Here is a 22150-nt window from a genome sequence, read left to right as displayed (position 1 = left end):
AACACTATTTCAGCATTACTGGACTCAGAAAGCTGTAAACTGACAATCTTGATCATTGCAGTCCTAAACATTAGTTTTTGTGTATATAACTTCTAACACATTAAAAACTGTCTTACAGCATTGCAGAAAACATTTTATTTCATAAGACATAAGCTTGTTTCAGTTTGGCAAGATTAGCACTGAATACTGAATGAAACAGCTTTCTCTAATAGAGAGAAAAGCTTTTGAGCAGATTTGGGCTTGATTTCACTTCATTTCAACAGAAACACTATTTCAGCATTACTGGACTCAGAAAGCTGTAAACTGACAATCTTGATCATTGAAGTCCTAACATAAGTTTTTGTGCATATAACTTCTAACACATTAAAAACTGTCTTACAGCATTGCAGAAAACAATGTACTTCATAAGGCATAAGCTTGTTTCAGTTTGGCAAGATTTGCACTGAATACTGAATGAAACAGCTTCCTCTAATAGAGAGAAAAGCTTTTGAGCAGATTTGGGCTTGATTTCACTTCATTTGAACAGAAACACTATTTCAGCATTACTGGACTCAGAAAGCTGTAAACTGACAATCTTGATCATTGAAGTCCTAACATAAGTTTTTGTGCATATAACTTCTAACACATTAAAAACTGTCTTACAGCATTGCAGAAAACAATGTACTTCATAAGGCATAAGCTTGTTTCAGTTTGGCAAGATTTGCACTGAATACTGAATGAAACAGCTTCCTCTAATAGAGAGAAAAGCTTTTGAGCAGATTTGGGCTTGATTTCACTTCATTTGAACAGAAACACTATTTCAGCATTACTGGACTCAGAAAGCTGTAAACTGACAATCTTGATCATTGAAGTCCTAACATAAGTTTTTGTGCATATAACTTCTAACACATTAAAAACTGTCTTACAGCATTGCAGAAAACATTGTACTTCATAAGGCATAAGCTTGTTTCAGTTTGGCAAGATTTGCACTGAATACTGAATGAAACAGCTTTATCTAATAGAGAGAAAAGCTTTTGAGCAGATTTGGGCTTGATTTCACTTCATTTGAACAGAAACACTATTTCAGCATTACTGGACTCAGAAAGCTGTAAACTGACAATCTTGATCATTGAAGTCCTAACATAAGTTTTTGTGCATATAACTTCTAACACATTAAAAACTGTCTTACAGCATTGCAGAAAACATTTTATTTCATAAGACATAAGCTTGTTTCAGTTTGGCAAGATTAGCACTGAATACTGAATGAAACAGCTTTATCTAATAGAGAGAAAAGCTTTTGAGCAGATTTGGGCTTGATTTCACTTCATTTCAACAGAAACACTATTTCAGCATTACTGGACTCAGAAAGCTGTAAACTGACAATCTTGATCATTGAAGTCCTAACATTAGTTTTTGTGTATATAACTTCTAACACATTAAAAACTGTCTTACAGCATTGCAGAAAACATTTTATTTCATAAGACATAAGCATGTTTCAGTTTGGCAAGATTTGCACTGAATACTGATTGAAACCGCATTCTCTATTAGAGAGAAAAGCTTTTGAGCAGATTTGGGCTTGATTTCACTTCATTTGAACAGAAACACTATTTCAGCATTACTGGACTCAGAAAGCTGTAAACTGACAATCTTGATCATTGAAGTCCTAACATAAGTTTTTGTGCATATAACTTCTAACACATTAAAAACTGTCTTACAGTATTGCAGAAAACATTGTACTTCATAAGACATAAGCTTGTTTCAGTTTGGCAAGATTTGCACTGAATATTGAATGAAACAGCTTTATCTAATAGAGAGAAAAGCTTTTGAGCAGATTTGGGCTTGATTTCACTTCATTTGAACAGAAACACTATTTCAGCATTACTGGACTCAGAAAGCTGTAAACTGACAATCTTGATCATTGAAGTCCTAACATAAGTTTTTGTGCATATAACTTCTAACACATTAAAAACTGTCTTACAGCATTGCAGAAAACATTGTACTTCATAAGGCATAAGCTTGTTTCAGTTTGGCAAGATTTGCACTGAATATTGAATGAAACAGCTTTCTCTAATAGAGAGAAAAGCTTTTGAGCAGATTTGGGCTTGATTTCACTTCATTTGAACAGAAACACTATTTCAACATTACTGGACTCAGAAAGCTGTAAACTGACAATCTTGATCATTGCAGTCCTAACATTAGTTTTTGTGCATATAACTTCTAACACATTAAAACCTGTCTTACAGCATTGCAGAAAACATTGTACTTCATAAGGCATAAGCTTGTTTCAGTTTGGCAAGATTTGCACTGAATATTGAATGAAACAGCTTTCTCTAATAGAGAGAAAAGCTTTTGAGCAGATTTGGGCTTGATTTCACTTCATTTGAACAGAAACACTATTTCAGCATTACTGGACTCAGAAAGCTGTAAACTGACAATCTTGATCATTGCAGTCCTAAACATTAGTTTTTGTGTATATAACTTCTAACACATTAAAAACTGTCTTACAGCATTGCAGAAAACATTTTATTTCATAAGACATAAGCATGTTTCAGTTTGGCAAGATTAGCACTGAATACTGAATGAAACAGCTTTCTCTAATAGAGAGAAAAGCTTTTGAGCAGATTTGGGCTTGATTTCACTTCATTTCAACAGAAACACTATTTCAGCATTACTGGACTCAGAAAGCTGTAAACTGACAATCTTGATCATTGAAGTCCTAACATAAGTTTTTGTGCATATAACTTCTAACACATTAAAAACTGTCTTACAGCATTGCAGAAAACAATGTACTTCATAAGGCATAAGCTTGTTTCAGTTTGGCAAGATTTGCACTGAATACTGAATGAAACAGCTTCCTCTAATAGAGAGAAAAGCTTTTGAGCAGATTTGGGCTTGATTTCACTTCATTTGAACAGAAACACTATTTCAGCATTACTGGACTCAGAAAGCTGTAAACTGACAATCTTGATCATTGAAGTCCTAACATAAGTTTTTGTGCATATAACTTCTAACACATTAAAAACTGTCTTACAGCATTGCAGAAAACAATGTACTTCATAAGGCATAAGCTTGTTTCAGTTTGGCAAGATTTGCACTGAATACTGAATGAAACAGCTTCCTCTAATAGAGAGAAAAGCTTTTGAGCAGATTTGGGCTTGATTTCACTTCATTTGAACAGAAACACTATTTCAGCATTACTGGACTCAGAAAGCTGTAAACTGACAATCTTGATCATTGAAGTCCTAACATAAGTTTTTGTGCATATAACTTCTAACACATTAAAAACTGTCTTACAGCATTGCAGAAAACATTGTACTTCATAAGGCATAAGCTTGTTTCAGTTTGGCAAGATTTGCACTGAATACTGAATGAAACAGCTTTATCTAATAGAGAGAAAAGCTTTTGAGCAGATTTGGGCTTGATTTCACTTCATTTGAACAGAAACACTATTTCAGCATTACTGGACTCAGAAAGCTGTAAACTGACAATCTTGATCATTGAAGTCCTAACATAAGTTTTTGTGCATATAACTTCTAACACATTAAAAACTGTCTTACAGCATTGCAGAAAACATTTTATTTCATAAGACATAAGCTTGTTTCAGTTTGGCAAGATTAGCACTGAATACTGAATGAAACAGCTTTATCTAATAGAGAGAAAAGCTTTTGAGCAGATTTGGGCTTGATTTCACTTCATTTCAACAGAAACACTATTTCAGCATTACTGGACTCAGAAAGCTGTAAACTGACAATCTTGATCATTGAAGTCCTAACATTAGTTTTTGTGTATATAACTTCTAACACATTAAAAACTGTCTTACAGCATTGCAGAAAACATTTTATTTCATAAGACATAAGCATGTTTCAGTTTGGCAAGATTTGCACTGAATACTGAATGAAACAGCTTTCTCCAATAGAGAGAAAAGCTTTTGAGCAGATTTGGGCTTGATTTCACTTCATTTGAACAGAAACACTATTTCAACATTACTGGACTCAGAAAGCTGTAAACTGACAATCTTGATCATTGAAGTCCTAACATTAGTTTTTGTGCATATAACTTCTAACACATTAAAAACTGTCTTACAGCATTGCAGAAAACATTTTATTTCATAAGACATAAGCATGTTTCAGTTTGGCAAGATTTGCACTGAATACTGATTGAAACCGCATTCTCTATTAGAGAGAAAAGCTTTTGAGCAGATTTGGGCTTGATTTCACTTCATTTGAACAGAAACACTATTTCAGCATTACTGGACTCAGAAAGCTGTAAACTGACAATCTTGATCATTGAAGTCCTAACATAAGTTTTTGTGCATATAACTTCTAACACATTAAAAACTGTCTTACAGCATTGCAGAAAACATTGTACTTCATAAGACATAAGCTTGTTTCAGTTTGGCAAGATTTGCACTGAATATTGAATGAAACAGCTTTATCTAATCGAGAGAAAAGCTTTTGAGCAGATTTGGGCTTGATTTCACTTCATTTGAACAGAAACACTATTTCAGCATTACTGGACTCAGAAAGCTGTAAACTGACAATCTTGATCATTGAAGTCCTAACATAAGTTTTTGTGCATATAACTTCTAACACATTAAAAACTGTCTTACAGCATTGCAGAAAACATTGTACTTCATAAGGCATAAGCTTGTTTCAGTTTGGCAAGATTTGCACTGAATATTGAATGAAACAGCTTTATCTAATAGAGAGAAAAGCTTTTGAGCAGATTTGGGCTTGATTTCACTTCATTTGAACAGAAACACTATTTCAACATTACTGGACTCAGAAAGCTGTAAACTGACAATCTTGATCATTGCAGTCCTAACATTAGTTTTTGTGCATATAACTTCTAACACATTAAAACCTGTCTTACAGCATTGCAGAAAACATTGTACTTCATAAGGCATAAGCTTGTTTCAGTTTGGCAAGATTTGCACTGAATATTGAATGAAACAGCTTTCTCTAATAGAGAGAAAAGCTTTTGAGCAGATTTGGGCTTGATTTCACTTCATTTGAACAGAAACACTATTTCAGCATTACTGGACTCAGAAAGCTGTAAACTGACAATCTTGATCATTGCAGTCCTAAACATTAGTTTTTGTGTATATAACTTCTAACACATTAAAAACTGTCTTACAGCATTGCAGAAAACATTTTATTTCATAAGACATAAGCATGTTTCAGTTTGGCAAGATTTGCACTGAATACTGAATGAAACAGCTTTCTCTAATAGAGAGAAAAGCTTTTGAGCAGATTTGGGCTTGATTTCACTTCATTTCAACAGAAACACTATTTCAGCATTACTGGACTCAGAAAGCTGTAAACTGACAATCTTGATCATTGAAGTCCTAACATTAGTTTTTGTGTATATAACTTCTAACACATTAAAAACTGTCTTACAGCATTGCAGAAAACATTTTATTTCATAAGACATAAGCATGTTTCAGTTTGGCAAGATTTGCACTGAATACTGAATGAAACAGCTTTCTCTAATAGAGAGAAAAGCTTTTGAGCAGATTTGGGCTTGATTTCACTTCATTTGAACAGAAACACTATTTCAGCATTACTGGACTCAGAAAGCTGTAAACTGACAATCTTGATCATTGAAGTCCTAACATAAGTTTTTGTGCATATAACTTCTAACACATTAAAAACTGTCTTACAGCATTGCAGAAAACATTGTACTTCATAAGGCATAAGCTTGTTTCAGTTTGGCAAGATTTGCACTGAATACTGAATGAAACAGCTTTATCTAATAGAGAGAAAAGCTTTTGAGCAGATTTGGGCTTGATTTCACTTCATTTCAACAGAAACACTATTTCAGCATTACTGGACTCAGAAAGCTGTAAACTGACAATCTTGATCATTGAAGTCCTAACATTAGTTTTTGTGTATATAACTTCTAACACATTAAAAACTGTCTTACAGCATTGCAGAAAACATTTTATTTCATAAGACATAAGCATGTTTCAGTTTGGCAAGATTTGCACTGAATACTGAATGAAACAGCTTTCTCTAATAGAGAGAAAAGCTTTTGAGCAGATTTGGGCTTGATTTCACTTCATTTGAACAGAAACACTATTTCAACATTACTGGACTCAGAAAGCTGTAAACTGACAATCTTGATCATTGAAGTCCTAACATTAGTTTTTGTGCATATAACTTCTAACACATTAAAAACTGTCTTACAGCATTGCAGAAAACATTTTATTTCATAAGACATAAGCATGTTTCAGTTTGGCAAGATTTGCACTGAATACTGATTGAAACCGCATTCTCTATTAGAGAGAAAAGCTTTTGAGCAGATTTGGGCTTGATTTCACTTCATTTGAACAGAAACACTATTTCAGCATTACTGGACTCAGAAAGCTGTAAACTGACAATCTTGATCATTGAAGTCCTAACATAAGTTTTTGTGCATATAACTTCTAACACATTAAAAACTGTCTTACAGCATTGCAGAAAACATTGTACTTCATAAGGCATAAGCTTGTTTCAGTTTGGCAAGATTTGCACTGAATATTGAATGAAACAGCTTTCTCTAATAGAGAGAAAAGCTTTTGAGCAGATTTGGGCTTGATTTCACTTCATTTGAACAGAAACACTATTTCAACATTACTGGACTCAGAAAGCTGTAAACTGACAATCTTGATCATTGAAGTCCTAACATTAGTTTTTGTGTATATAACTTCTAACACATTAAAAACTGTCTTACAGCATTGCAGAAAACATTTTATTTCATAAGACATAAGCATGCTTCAGTTTGGCAAGATTTGCACTGAATACTGAATGAAACAGCTTTCTCTAATAGAGAGAAAAGCTTTTGAGCAGATTTGGGCTTGATTTCACTTCATTTGAACAGAAACACTATTTCAACATTACTGGACTCAGAAAGCTGTAAACTGACAATCTTGATCATTGAAGTCCTAACATTAGTTTTTGTGCATATAACTTCTAACACATTAAAAACTGTCTTACAGCATTGCAGAAAACATTTTATTTCATAAGACATAAGCATGTTTCAGTTTGGCAAGATTTGCACTGAATACTGATTGAAACCGCATTCTCTATTAGAGAGAAAAGCTTTTGAGCAGATTTGGGCTTGATTTCACTTCATTTGAACAGAAACACTATTTCAGCATTACTGGACTCAGAAAGCTGTAAACTGACAATCTTGATCATTGAAGTCCTAACATAAGTTTTTGTGCATATAACTTCTAACACATTAAAAACTGTCTTACAGCATTGCAGAAAACATTTTATTTCATAAGACATAAGCTTGTTTCAGTTTGGCAAGATTAGCACTGAATACTGAATGAAACAGCTTTATCTAATAGAGAGAAAAGCTTTTGAGCAGATTTGGGCTTGATTTCACTTCATTTCAACAGAAACACTATTTCAGCATTACTGGACTCAGAAAGCTGTAAACTGACAATCTTGATCATTGAAGTCCTAACATTAGTTTTTGTGTATATAACTTCTAACACATTAAAAACTGTCTTACAGCATTGCAGAAAACATTTTATTTCATAAGACATAAGCATGTTTCAGTTTGGCAAGATTTGCACTGAATACTGATTGAAACCGCATTCTCTATTAGAGAGAAAAGCTTTTGAGCAGATTTGGGCTTGATTTCACTTCATTTGAACAGAAACACTATTTCAGCATTACTGGACTCAGAAAGCTGTAAACTGACAATCTTGATCATTGAAGTCCTAACATAAGTTTTTGTGCATATAACTTCTAACACATTAAAAACTGTCTTACAGTATTGCAGAAAACATTGTACTTCATAAGACATAAGCTTGTTTCAGTTTGGCAAGATTTGCACTGAATATTGAATGAAACAGCTTTATCTAATAGAGAGAAAAGCTTTTGAGCAGATTTGGGCTTGATTTCACTTCATTTGAACAGAAACACTATTTCAGCATTACTGGACTCAGAAAGCTGTAAACTGACAATCTTGATCATTGAAGTCCTAACATAAGTTTTTGTGCATATAACTTCTAACACATTAAAAACTGTCTTACAGCATTGCAGAAAACATTGTACTTCATAAGGCATAAGCTTGTTTCAGTTTGGCAAGATTTGCACTGAATATTGAATGAAACAGCTTTCTCTAATAGAGAGAAAAGCTTTTGAGCAGATTTGGGCTTGATTTCACTTCATTTGAACAGAAACACTATTTCAACATTACTGGACTCAGAAAGCTGTAAACTGACAATCTTGATCATTGCAGTCCTAACATTAGTTTTTGTGCATATAACTTCTAACACATTAAAACCTGTCTTACAGCATTGCAGAAAACATTGTACTTCATAAGGCATAAGCTTGTTTCAGTTTGGCAAGATTTGCACTGAATATTGAATGAAACAGCTTTCTCTAATAGAGAGAAAAGCTTTTGAGCAGATTTGGGCTTGATTTCACTTCATTTGAACAGAAACACTATTTCAGCATTACTGGACTCAGAAAGCTGTAAACTGACAATCTTGATCATTGCAGTCCTAAACATTAGTTTTTGTGTATATAACTTCTAACACATTAAAAACTGTCTTACAGCATTGCAGAAAACATTTTATTTCATAAGACATAAGCATGTTTCAGTTTGGCAAGATTAGCACTGAATACTGAATGAAACAGCTTTCTCTAATAGAGAGAAAAGCTTTTGAGCAGATTTGGGCTTGATTTCACTTCATTTCAACAGAAACACTATTTCAGCATTACTGGACTCAGAAAGCTGTAAACTGACAATCTTGATCATTGAAGTCCTAACATAAGTTTTTGTGCATATAACTTCTAACACATTAAAAACTGTCTTACAGCATTGCAGAAAACAATGTACTTCATAAGGCATAAGCTTGTTTCAGTTTGGCAAGATTTGCACTGAATACTGAATGAAACAGCTTCCTCTAATAGAGAGAAAAGCTTTTGAGCAGATTTGGGCTTGATTTCACTTCATTTGAACAGAAACACTATTTCAGCATTACTGGACTCAGAAAGCTGTAAACTGACAATCTTGATCATTGAAGTCCTAACATAAGTTTTTGTGCATATAACTTCTAACACATTAAAAACTGTCTTACAGCATTGCAGAAAACAATGTACTTCATAAGGCATAAGCTTGTTTCAGTTTGGCAAGATTTGCACTGAATACTGAATGAAACAGCTTCCTCTAATAGAGAGAAAAGCTTTTGAGCAGATTTGGGCTTGATTTCACTTCATTTGAACAGAAACACTATTTCAGCATTACTGGACTCAGAAAGCTGTAAACTGACAATCTTGATCATTGAAGTCCTAACATAAGTTTTTGTGCATATAACTTCTAACACATTAAAAACTGTCTTACAGCATTGCAGAAAACATTGTACTTCATAAGGCATAAGCTTGTTTCAGTTTGGCAAGATTTGCACTGAATACTGAATGAAACAGCTTTATCTAATAGAGAGAAAAGCTTTTGAGCAGATTTGGGCTTGATTTCACTTCATTTGAACAGAAACACTATTTCAGCATTACTGGACTCAGAAAGCTGTAAACTGACAATCTTGATCATTGAAGTCCTAACATAAGTTTTTGTGCATATAACTTCTAACACATTAAAAACTGTCTTACAGCATTGCAGAAAACATTTTATTTCATAAGACATAAGCTTGTTTCAGTTTGGCAAGATTAGCACTGAATACTGAATGAAACAGCTTTATCTAATAGAGAGAAAAGCTTTTGAGCAGATTTGGGCTTGATTTCACTTCATTTCAACAGAAACACTATTTCAGCATTACTGGACTCAGAAAGCTGTAAACTGACAATCTTGATCATTGAAGTCCTAACATTAGTTTTTGTGTATATAACTTCTAACACATTAAAAACTGTCTTACAGCATTGCAGAAAACATTTTATTTCATAAGACATAAGCATGTTTCAGTTTGGCAAGATTTGCACTGAATACTGAATGAAACAGCTTTCTCCAATAGAGAGAAAAGCTTTTGAGCAGATTTGGGCTTGATTTCACTTCATTTGAACAGAAACACTATTTCAACATTACTGGACTCAGAAAGCTGTAAACTGACAATCTTGATCATTGAAGTCCTAACATTAGTTTTTGTGCATATAACTTCTAACACATTAAAAACTGTCTTACAGCATTGCAGAAAACATTTTATTTCATAAGACATAAGCATGTTTCAGTTTGGCAAGATTTGCACTGAATACTGATTGAAACCGCATTCTCTATTAGAGAGAAAAGCTTTTGAGCAGATTTGGGCTTGATTTCACTTCATTTGAACAGAAACACTATTTCAGCATTACTGGACTCAGAAAGCTGTAAACTGACAATCTTGATCATTGAAGTCCTAACATAAGTTTTTGTGCATATAACTTCTAACACATTAAAAACTGTCTTACAGCATTGCAGAAAACATTGTACTTCATAAGACATAAGCTTGTTTCAGTTTGGCAAGATTTGCACTGAATATTGAATGAAACAGCTTTATCTAATAGAGAGAAAAGCTTTTGAGCAGATTTGGGCTTGATTTCACTTCATTTGAACAGAAACACTATTTCAGCATTACTGGACTCAGAAAGCTGTAAACTGACAATCTTGATCATTGAAGTCCTAACATAAGTTTTTGTGCATATAACTTCTAACACATTAAAAACTGTCTTACAGCATTGCAGAAAACATTGTACTTCATAAGGCATAAGCTTGTTTCAGTTTGGCAAGATTTGCACTGAATATTGAATGAAACAGCTTTATCTAATAGAGAGAAAAGCTTTTGAGCAGATTTGGGCTTGATTTCACTTCATTTGAACAGAAACACTATTTCAACATTACTGGACTCAGAAAGCTGTAAACTGACAATCTTGATCATTGCAGTCCTAACATTAGTTTTTGTGCATATAACTTCTAACACATTAAAACCTGTCTTACAGCATTGCAGAAAACATTGTACTTCATAAGGCATAAGCTTGTTTCAGTTTGGCAAGATTTGCACTGAATATTGAATGAAACAGCTTTCTCTAATAGAGAGAAAAGCTTTTGAGCAGATTTGGGCTTGATTTCACTTCATTTGAACAGAAACACTATTTCAGCATTACTGGACTCAGAAAGCTGTAAACTGACAATCTTGATCATTGCAGTCCTAAACATTAGTTTTTGTGTATATAACTTCTAACACATTAAAAACTGTCTTACAGCATTGCAGAAAACATTTTATTTCATAAGACATAAGCATGTTTCAGTTTGGCAAGATTTGCACTGAATACTGAATGAAACAGCTTTCTCTAATAGAGAGAAAAGCTTTTGAGCAGATTTGGGCTTGATTTCACTTCATTTCAACAGAAACACTATTTCAGCATTACTGGACTCAGAAAGCTGTAAACTGACAATCTTGATCATTGAAGTCCTAACATTAGTTTTTGTGTATATAACTTCTAACACATTAAAAACTGTCTTACAGCATTGCAGAAAACATTTTATTTCATAAGACATAAGCATGTTTCAGTTTGGCAAGATTTGCACTGAATACTGAATGAAACAGCTTTCTCTAATAGAGAGAAAAGCTTTTGAGCAGATTTGGGCTTGATTTCACTTCATTTGAACAGAAACACTATTTCAGCATTACTGGACTCAGAAAGCTGTAAACTGACAATCTTGATCATTGAAGTCCTAACATAAGTTTTTGTGCATATAACTTCTAACACATTAAAAACTGTCTTACAGCATTGCAGAAAACATTGTACTTCATAAGGCATAAGCTTGTTTCAGTTTGGCAAGATTTGCACTGAATACTGAATGAAACAGCTTTATCTAATAGAGAGAAAAGCTTTTGAGCAGATTTGGGCTTGATTTCACTTCATTTCAACAGAAACACTATTTCAGCATTACTGGACTCAGAAAGCTGTAAACTGACAATCTTGATCATTGAAGTCCTAACATTAGTTTTTGTGTATATAACTTCTAACACATTAAAAACTGTCTTACAGCATTGCAGAAAACATTTTATTTCATAAGACATAAGCATGTTTCAGTTTGGCAAGATTTGCACTGAATACTGAATGAAACAGCTTTCTCTAATAGAGAGAAAAGCTTTTGAGCAGATTTGGGCTTGATTTCACTTCATTTGAACAGAAACACTATTTCAACATTACTGGACTCAGAAAGCTGTAAACTGACAATCTTGATCATTGAAGTCCTAACATTAGTTTTTGTGCATATAACTTCTAACACATTAAAAACTGTCTTACAGCATTGCAGAAAACATTTTATTTCATAAGACATAAGCATGTTTCAGTTTGGCAAGATTTGCACTGAATACTGATTGAAACCGCATTCTCTATTAGAGAGAAAAGCTTTTGAGCAGATTTGGGCTTGATTTCACTTCATTTGAACAGAAACACTATTTCAGCATTACTGGACTCAGAAAGCTGTAAACTGACAATCTTGATCATTGAAGTCCTAACATAAGTTTTTGTGCATATAACTTCTAACACATTAAAAACTGTCTTACAGCATTGCAGAAAACATTGTACTTCATAAGGCATAAGCTTGTTTCAGTTTGGCAAGATTTGCACTGAATATTGAATGAAACAGCTTTCTCTAATAGAGAGAAAAGCTTTTGAGCAGATTTGGGCTTGATTTCACTTCATTTGAACAGAAACACTATTTCAACATTACTGGACTCAGAAAGCTGTAAACTGACAATCTTGATCATTGAAGTCCTAACATTAGTTTTTGTGTATATAACTTCTAACACATTAAAAACTGTCTTACAGCATTGCAGAAAACATTGTACTTCATAAGACATAAGCTTGTTTCAGTTTGGCAAGATTTGCACTGAATACTGAATGAAACAGCTTTCTCTAATAGAGAGAAAAGCTTTTGAGCAGATTTGGGCTTGATTTCACTTCATTTGAACAGAAACACTATTTCAACATCACTGGACTCAGAAAGCTGTAAACTGACAATCTTGATCATTGCAGTCCTAACATTAGTTTTTGTGTATATAACTTCTAACACATTAAAAACTGTCTTACAGCATTGCAGAAAACATTTTATTTCATAAGACATAAGCATGTTTCAGTTTGGCAAGATTTGCACTGAATACTGAATGAAACAGCTTTCTCTAATAGAGAGAAAAGCTTTTGAGCAGATTTGGGCTTGATTTCACTTCATTTGAACAGAAACACTATTTCAACATTACTGGACTCAGAAAGCTGTAAACTGACAATCTTGATCATTGAAGTCCTAACATTAGTTTTTGTGCATATAACTTCTAACACATTAAAAACTGTCTTACAGCATTGCAGAAAACATTTTATTTCATAAGACATAAGCATGTTTCAGTTTGGCAAGATTTGCACTGAATACTGATTGAAACCGCATTCTCTATTAGAGAGAAAAGCTTTTGAGCAGATTTGGGCTTGATTTCACTTCATTTGAACAGAAACACTATTTCAACATTACTGGACTCAGAAAGCTGTAAACTGACAATCTTGATCATTGCAGTCCTAACATTAGTTTTTGTGCATATAACTTCTAACACATTAAAAACTGTCTTACAGCATTGCAGAAAACATTGTACTTCATAAGGCATAAGCTTGTTTCAGTTTGGCAAGATTTGCACTGAATATTGAATGAAACAGCTTTCTCTAATAGAGAGAAAAGCTTTTGAGCAGATTTGGGCTTGATTTCACTTCATTTGAACAGAAACACTATTTCAGCATTACTGGACTCAGAAAGCTGTAAACTGACAATCTTGATCATTGCAGTCCTAAACATTAGTTTTTGTGTATATAACTTCTAACACATTAAAAACTGTCTTACAGCATTGCAGAAAACATTTTATTTCATAAGACATAAGCATGTTTCAGTTTGGCAAGATTTGCACTGAATACTGAATGAAACAGCTTTCTCTAATAGAGAGAAAAGCTTTTGAGCAGATTTGGGCTTGATTTCACTTCATTTCAACAGAAACACTATTTCAGCATTACTGGACTCAGAAAGCTGTAAACTGACAATCTTGATCATTGAAGTCCTAACATTAGTTTTTGTGTATATAACTTCTAACACATTAAAAACTGTCTTACAGCATTGCAGAAAACATTTTATTTCATAAGACATAAGCATGTTTCAGTTTGGCAAGATTTGCACTGAATACTGAATGAAACAGCTTTCTCTAATAGAGAGAAAAGCTTTTGAGCAGATTTGGGCTTGATTTCACTTCATTTGAACAGAAACACTATTTCAGCATTACTGGACTCAGAAAGCTGTAAACTGACAATCTTGATCATTGAAGTCCTAACATAAGTTTTTGTGCATATAACTTCTAACACATTAAAAACTGTCTTACAGCATTGCAGAAAACATTGTACTTCATAAGGCATAAGCTTGTTTCAGTTTGGCAAGATTTGCACTGAATACTGAATGAAACAGCTTTATCTAATAGAGAGAAAAGCTTTTGAGCAGATTTGGGCTTGATTTCACTTCATTTCAACAGAAACACTATTTCAGCATTACTGGACTCAGAAAGCTGTAAACTGACAATCTTGATCATTGAAGTCCTAACATTAGTTTTTGTGTATATAACTTCTAACACATTAAAAACTGTCTTACAGCATTGCAGAAAACATTTTATTTCATAAGACATAAGCATGTTTCAGTTTGGCAAGATTTGCACTGAATACTGAATGAAACAGCTTTCTCTAATAGAGAGAAAAGCTTTTGAGCAGATTTGGGCTTGATTTCACTTCATTTGAACAGAAACACTATTTCAACATTACTGGACTCAGAAAGCTGTAAACTGACAATCTTGATCATTGAAGTCCTAACATTAGTTTTTGTGCATATAACTTCTAACACATTAAAAACTGTCTTACAGCATTGCAGAAAACATTTTATTTCATAAGACATAAGCATGTTTCAGTTTGGCAAGATTTGCACTGAATACTGATTGAAACCGCATTCTCTATTAGAGAGAAAAGCTTTTGAGCAGATTTGGGCTTGATTTCACTTCATTTGAACAGAAACACTATTTCAGCATTACTGGACTCAGAAAGCTGTAAACTGACAATCTTGATCATTGAAGTCCTAACATAAGTTTTTGTGCATATAACTTCTAACACATTAAAAACTGTCTTACAGCATTGCAGAAAACATTGTACTTCATAAGGCATAAGCTTGTTTCAGTTTGGCAAGATTTGCACTGAATATTGAATGAAACAGCTTTCTCTAATAGAGAGAAAAGCTTTTGAGCAGATTTGGGCTTGATTTCACTTCATTTGAACAGAAACACTATTTCAACATTACTGGACTCAGAAAGCTGTAAACTGACAATCTTGATCATTGAAGTCCTAACATTAGTTTTTGTGTATATAACTTCTAACACATTAAAAACTGTCTTACAGCATTGCAGAAAACATTTTATTTCATAAGACATAAGCATGCTTCAGTTTGGCAAGATTTGCACTGAATACTGAATGAAACAGCTTTCTCTAATAGAGAGAAAAGCTTTTGAGCAGATTTGGGCTTGATTTCACTTCATTTGAACAGAAACACTATTTCAACATTACTGGACTCAGAAAGCTGTAAACTGACAATCTTGATCATTGAAGTCCTAACATTAGTTTTTGTGCATATAACTTCTAACACATTAAAAACTGTCTTACAGCATTGCAGAAAACATTTTATTTCATAAGACATAAGCATGTTTCAGTTTGGCAAGATTTGCACTGAATACTGATTGAAACCGCATTCTCTATTAGAGAGAAAAGCTTTTGAGCAGATTTGGGCTTGATTTCACTTCATTTGAACAGAAACACTATTTCAGCATTACTGGACTCAGAAAGCTGTAAACTGACAATCTTGATCATTGAAGTCCTAACATAAGTTTTTGTGCATATAACTTCTAACACATTAAAAACTGTCTTACAGCATTGCAGAAAACATTGTACTTCATAAGGCATAAGCTTGTTTCAGTTTGGCAAGATTTGCACTGAATACTGAATGAAACAGCTTTATCTAATAGAGAGAAAAGCTTTTGAGCAGATTTGGGCTTGATTTCACTTCATTTCAACAGAAACACTATTTCAGCATTACTGGACTCAGAAAGCTGTAAACTGACAATCTTGATCATTGAAGTCCTAACATTAGTTTTTGTGTATATAACTTCTAACACATTAAAAACTGTCTTACAGCATTGCAGAAAACATTTTATTTCATAAGACATAAGCATGTTTCAGTTTGGCAAGATTTGCACTGAATACTGAATGAAACAGCTTTCTCTAATAGAGAGAAAAGCTTTTGAGCAGATTTGGGCTTGATTTCACTTCATTTGAACAGAAACACTATTTCAACATTACTGGACTCAGAAAGCTGTAAACTGACAATCTTGATCATTGAAGTCCTAACATTAGTTTTTGTGCATATAACTTCTAACACATTAAAAACTGTCTTACAGCATTGCAGAAAACATTTTATTTCATAAGACATAAGCATGTTTCAGTTTGGCAAGATTTGCACTGAATACTGATTGAAACCGCATTCTCTATTAGAGAGAAAAGCTTTTGAGCAGATTTGGGCTTGATTTCACTTCATTTGAACAGAAACACTATTTCAGCATTACTGGACTCAGAAAGCTGTAAACTGACAATCTTGATCATTGAAGTCCTAACATAAGTTTTTGTGCATATAACTTCTAACACATTAAAAACTGTCTTACAGCATTGCAGAAAACATTGTACTTCATAAGACATAAGCTTGTTTCAGTTTGGCAAGATTTGCACTGAATATTGAATGAAACAGCTTTATCTAATAGAGAGAAAAGCTTTTGAGCAGATTTGGGCTTGATTTCACTTCATTTGAACAGAAACACTATTTCAGCATTACTGGACTCAGAAAGCTGTAAACTGACAATCTTGATCATTGAAGTCCTAACATAAGTTTTTGTGCATATAACTTCTAACACATTAAAAACTGTCTTACAGCATTGCAGAAAACATTGTACTTCATAAGGCATAAGCTTGTTTCAGTTTGACAAAATTTGCACTGAATATTGAATGAAACAGCTTTCTCTAATAGAGAGAAAAGCTTTTGAGCAGATTTGGGCTTGATTTCACTTCATTTGAACAGAAACACTATTTCAACATTACTGGACTCAGAAAGCTGTAAACTGACAATCTTGATCATTGAAGTCCTAACATTAGTTTTTGTGTATATAACTTCTAACACATTAAAAACTGTCTTACAGCATTGCAGAAAACATTTTATTTCATAAGACATAAGCATGTTTCAGTTTGGCAAGATTTGCACTGAATACTGAATGAAACAGCTTTCTCTAATAGAGAGAAAAGCTTTTGAGCAGATTTGGGCTTGATTTCACTTCATTTGAACAGAAACACTATTTCAACATTACTGGACTCAGAAAGCTGTAAACTGACAATCTTGATCATTGAAGTCCTAACATTAGTTTTTGTGCATATAACTTCTAACACATTAAAAACTGTCTTACAGCATTGCAGAAAACATTTTATTTCATAAGACATAAGCATGTTTCAGTTTGGCAAGATTTGCACTGAATACTGATTGAAACCGCATTCTCTATTAGAGAGAAAAGCTTTTGAGCAGATTTGGGCTTGATTTCACTTCATTTGAACAGAAACACTATTTCAGCATTACTGGACTCAGAAAGCTGTAAACTGACAATCTTGATCATTGAAGTCCTAACATAAGTTTTTGTGCATATAACTTCTAACACATTAAAAACTGTCTTACAGCATTGCAGAAAACATTGTACTTCATAAGACATAAGCTTGTTTCAGTTTGGCAAGATTTGCACTGAATACTGAATGAAACAGCTTTATCTAATAGAGAGAAAAGCTTTTGAGCAGATTTGGGCTTGATTTCACTTCATTTGAACAGAAACACTATTTCAGCATTACTGGACTCAGAAAGCTGTAAACTGACAATCTTGATCATTGAAGTCCTAACATAAGTTTTTGTGCATATAACTTCTAACACATTAAAAACTGTCTTACAGCATTGCAGAAAACATTGTACTTCATAAGGCATAATCTTGTTTCAGTTTGGCAAGATTTGCACTGAATATTGAATGAAACAGCTTTCTCTAAAAGAGAGAAAAGCTTTTGAGCAGATTTGGGCTTGATTTCACTTCATTTGAACAGAAACACTATTTCAACATTACTGGACTCAGAAAGCTGTAAACTGACAATCTTGATCATTGCAGTCCTAACATTAGTTTTTGTGTATATAACTTCTAACACATTAAAAACTGTCTTACAGCATTGCAGAAAACATTTTATTTCATAAGACATAAGCATGTTTCAGTTTGGCAAGATTTGCACTGAATACTGAATGAAACAGCTTCCTCTAATAGAGAGAAAAGCTTTTGAGCAGATTTGGGCTTGATTTCACTTCATTTCAACAGAAACACTATTTCAGCATTACTGGACTCAGAAAGCTGTAAACTGACAATCTTGATCATTGAAGTCCTAACATTAGTTTTTGTGTATATAACTTCTAACACATTAAAAACTGTCTTACAGCATTGCAGAAAACATTTTATTTCATAAGACATAAGCATGTTTCAGTTTGGCAAGATTTGCACTGAATACTGAATGAAACAGCTTTCTCTAATAGAGAGAAAAGCTTTTGAGCAGATTTGGGCTTGATTTCACTTCATTTGAACAGAAACACTATTTCAACATTACTGGACTCAGAAAGCTGTAAACTGACAATCTTGATCATTGAAGTCCTAACATTAGTTTTTGTGCATATAACTTCTAACACATTAAAAACTGTCTTACAGCATTGCAGAAAACATTTTATTTCATAAGACATAAGCATGTTTCAGTTTGGCAAGATTTGCACTGAATACTGATTGAAACCGCATTCTCTATTATAGAGAAAAGCTTTTGAGCAGATTTGGGCTTGATTTCACTTCATTTGAACAGAAACACTATTTCAGCATTACTGGACTCAGAAAGCTGTAAACTGACAATCTTGATCATTGAAGTCCTAACATAAGTTTTTGTGCATATAACTTCTAACACATTAAAAACTGTCTTACAGCATTGCAGAAAACATTGTACTTCATAAGGCATAAGCTTGTTTCAGTTTGGCAAGATTTGCACTGAATACTGAATGAAACAGCTTTATCTAATAGAGAGAAAAGCTTTTGAGCAGATTTGGGCTTGATTTCACTTCATTTCAACAGAAACACTATTTCAGCATTACTGGACTCAGAAAGCTGTAAACTGACAATCTTGATCATTGAAGTCCTAACATTAGTTTTTGTGTATATAACTTCTAACACATTAAAAACTGTCTAACAGCATTGCAGAAAACATTTTATTTCATAAGACATAAGCATGTTTCAGTTTGGCAAGATTTGCACTGAATACTGAATGAAACAGCTTTCTCTAATAGAGAGAAAAGCTTTTGAGCAGATTTGGGCTTGATTTCACTTCATTTGAACAGAAACACTATTTCAACATTACTGGACTCAGAAAGCTGTAAACTGACAATCTTGATCATTGAAGTCCTAACATTAGTTTTTGTGCATATAACTTCTAACACATTAAAAACTGTCTTACAGCATTGCAGAAAACATTTTATTTCATAAGACATAAGCATGTTTCAGTTTGGCAAGATTTGCACTGAATACTGATTGAAACCGCATTCTCTATTAGAGAGAAAAGCTTTTGAGCAGATTTGGGCTTGATTTCACTTCATTTGAACAGAAACACTATTTCAGCATTACTGGACTCAGAAAGCTGTAAACTGACAATCTTGATCATTGAAGTCCTGACATAAGTTTTTGTGCATATAACTTCTAACACATTAAAAACTGTCTTACAGCATTGCAGAAAACATTGTACTTCATAAGGCATAAGCTTGTTTCAGTTTGGCAAGATTTGCACTGAATATTGAATGAAACAGCTTTCTCTAATAGAGAGAAAAGCTTTTGAGCAGATTTGGGCTTGATTTCACTTCATTTGAACAGAAACACTATTTCAACATTACTGGACTCAGAAAGCTGTAAACTGACAATCTTGATCATTGAAGTCCTAACATTAGTTTTTGTGTATATAACTTCTAACACATTAAAAACTGTCTTACAGCATTGCAGAAAACATTTTATTTCATAAGACATAAGCATGCTTCAGTTTGGCAAGATTTGCACTGAATACTGAATGAAACAGCTTTCTCTAATAGAGAGAAAAGCTTTTGAGCAGATTTGGGCTTGATTTCACTTCATTTGAACAGAAACACTATTTCAACATTACTGGACTCAGAAAGCTGTAAACTGACAATCTTGATCATTGAAGTCCTAACATTAGTTTTTGTGCATATAACTTCTAACACATTAAAAACTGTCTTACAGCATTGCAGAAAACATTTTATTTCATAAGACATAAGCATGTTTCAGTTTGGCAAGATTTGCACTGAATACTGATTGAAACCGCATTCTCTATTAGAGAGAAAAGCTTTTGAGCAGATTTGGGCTTGATTTCACTTCATTTGAACAGAAACACTATTTCAGCATTACTGGACTCAGAAAGCTGTAAACTGACAATCTTGATCATTGAAGTCCTAACATAAGTTTTTGTGCATATAACTTCTAACACATTAAAAACTGTCTTACAGCATTGCAGAAAACATTGTACTTCATAAGGCATAAGCTTGTTTCAGTTTGGCAAGATTTGCACTGAATACTGAATGAAACAGCTTTATCTAATAGAGAGAAAAGCTTTTGAGCAGATTTGGGCTTGATTTCACTTCATTTCAACAGAAACACTATTTCAGCATTACTGGACTCAGAAAGCTGTAAACTGACAATCTTGATCATTGAAGTCCTAACATTAGTTTTTGTGTATATAACTTCTAACACATTAAAAACTGTCTTACAGCATTGCAGAAAACATTTTATTTCATAAGACATAAGCATGTTTCAGTTTGGCAAGATTTGCACTGAATACTGAATGAAACAGCTTTCTCTAATAGAGAGAAAAGCTTTTGAGCAGATTTGGGCTTGATTTCACTTCATTTGAACAGAAACACTATTTCAACATTACTGGACTCAGAAAGCTGTAAACTGACAATCTTGATCATTGAAGTCCTAACATTAGTTTTTGTGCATATAACTTCTAACACATTAAAAACTGTCTTACAGCATTGCAGAAAACATTTTATTTCATAAGACATAAGCATGTTTCAGTTTGGCAAGATTTGCACTGAATACTGATTGAAACCGCATTCTCTATTAGAGAGAAAAGCTTTTGAGCAGATTTGGGCTTGATTTCACTTCATTTGAACAGAAACACTATTTCAGCATTACTGGACTCAGAAAGCTGTAAACTGACAATCTTGATCATTGAAGTCCTAACATAAGTTTTTGTGCATATAACTTCTAACACATTAAAAACTGTCTTACAGCATTGCAGAAAACATTGTACTTCATAAGACATAAGCTTGTTTCAGTTTGGCAAGATTTGCACTGAATATTGAATGAAACAGCTTTATCTAATAGAGAGAAAAGCTTTTGAGCAGATTTGGGCTTGATTTCACTTCATTTGAACAGAAACACTATTTCAGCATTACTGGACTCAGAAAGCTGTAAACTGACAATCTTGATCATTGAAGTCCTAACATAAGTTTTTGTGCATATAACTTCTAACACATTAAAAACTGTCTTACAGCATTGCAGAAAACATTGTACTTCATAAGGCATAAGCTTGTTTCAGTTTGGCAAGATTTGCACTGAATATTGAATGAAACAGCTTTCTCTAATAGAGAGAAAAGCTTTTGAGCAGATTTGGGCTTGATTTCACTTCATTTGAACAGAAACACTATTTCAACATTACTGGACTCAGAAAGCTGTAAACTGACAATCTTGATCATTGAAGTCCTAACATTAGTTTTTGTGTATATAACTTCTAACACATTAAAAACTGTCTTACAGCATTGCAGAAAACATTTTATTTCATAAGACATAAGCATGTTTCAGTTTGGCAAGATTTGCACTGAATACTGAATGAAACAGCTTTCTCTAATAGAGAGAAAAGCTTTTGAGCAGATTTGGGCTTGATTTCACTTCATTTGAACAGAAACACTATTTCAACATTACTGGACTCAGAAAGCTGTAAACTGACAATCTTGA

The sequence above is a fragment of the Carassius gibelio genome, chromosome B18, assembly GCF_023724105.1.
Source record: "Carassius gibelio isolate Cgi1373 ecotype wild population from Czech Republic chromosome B18, carGib1.2-hapl.c, whole genome shotgun sequence".
Taxonomy (NCBI): Eukaryota; Metazoa; Chordata; class Actinopteri; order Cypriniformes; family Cyprinidae; genus Carassius; species Carassius gibelio.
The sequence above is the reverse complement of the archived record's forward strand: the minus strand, read 5'-3'. Positions refer to the sequence as shown.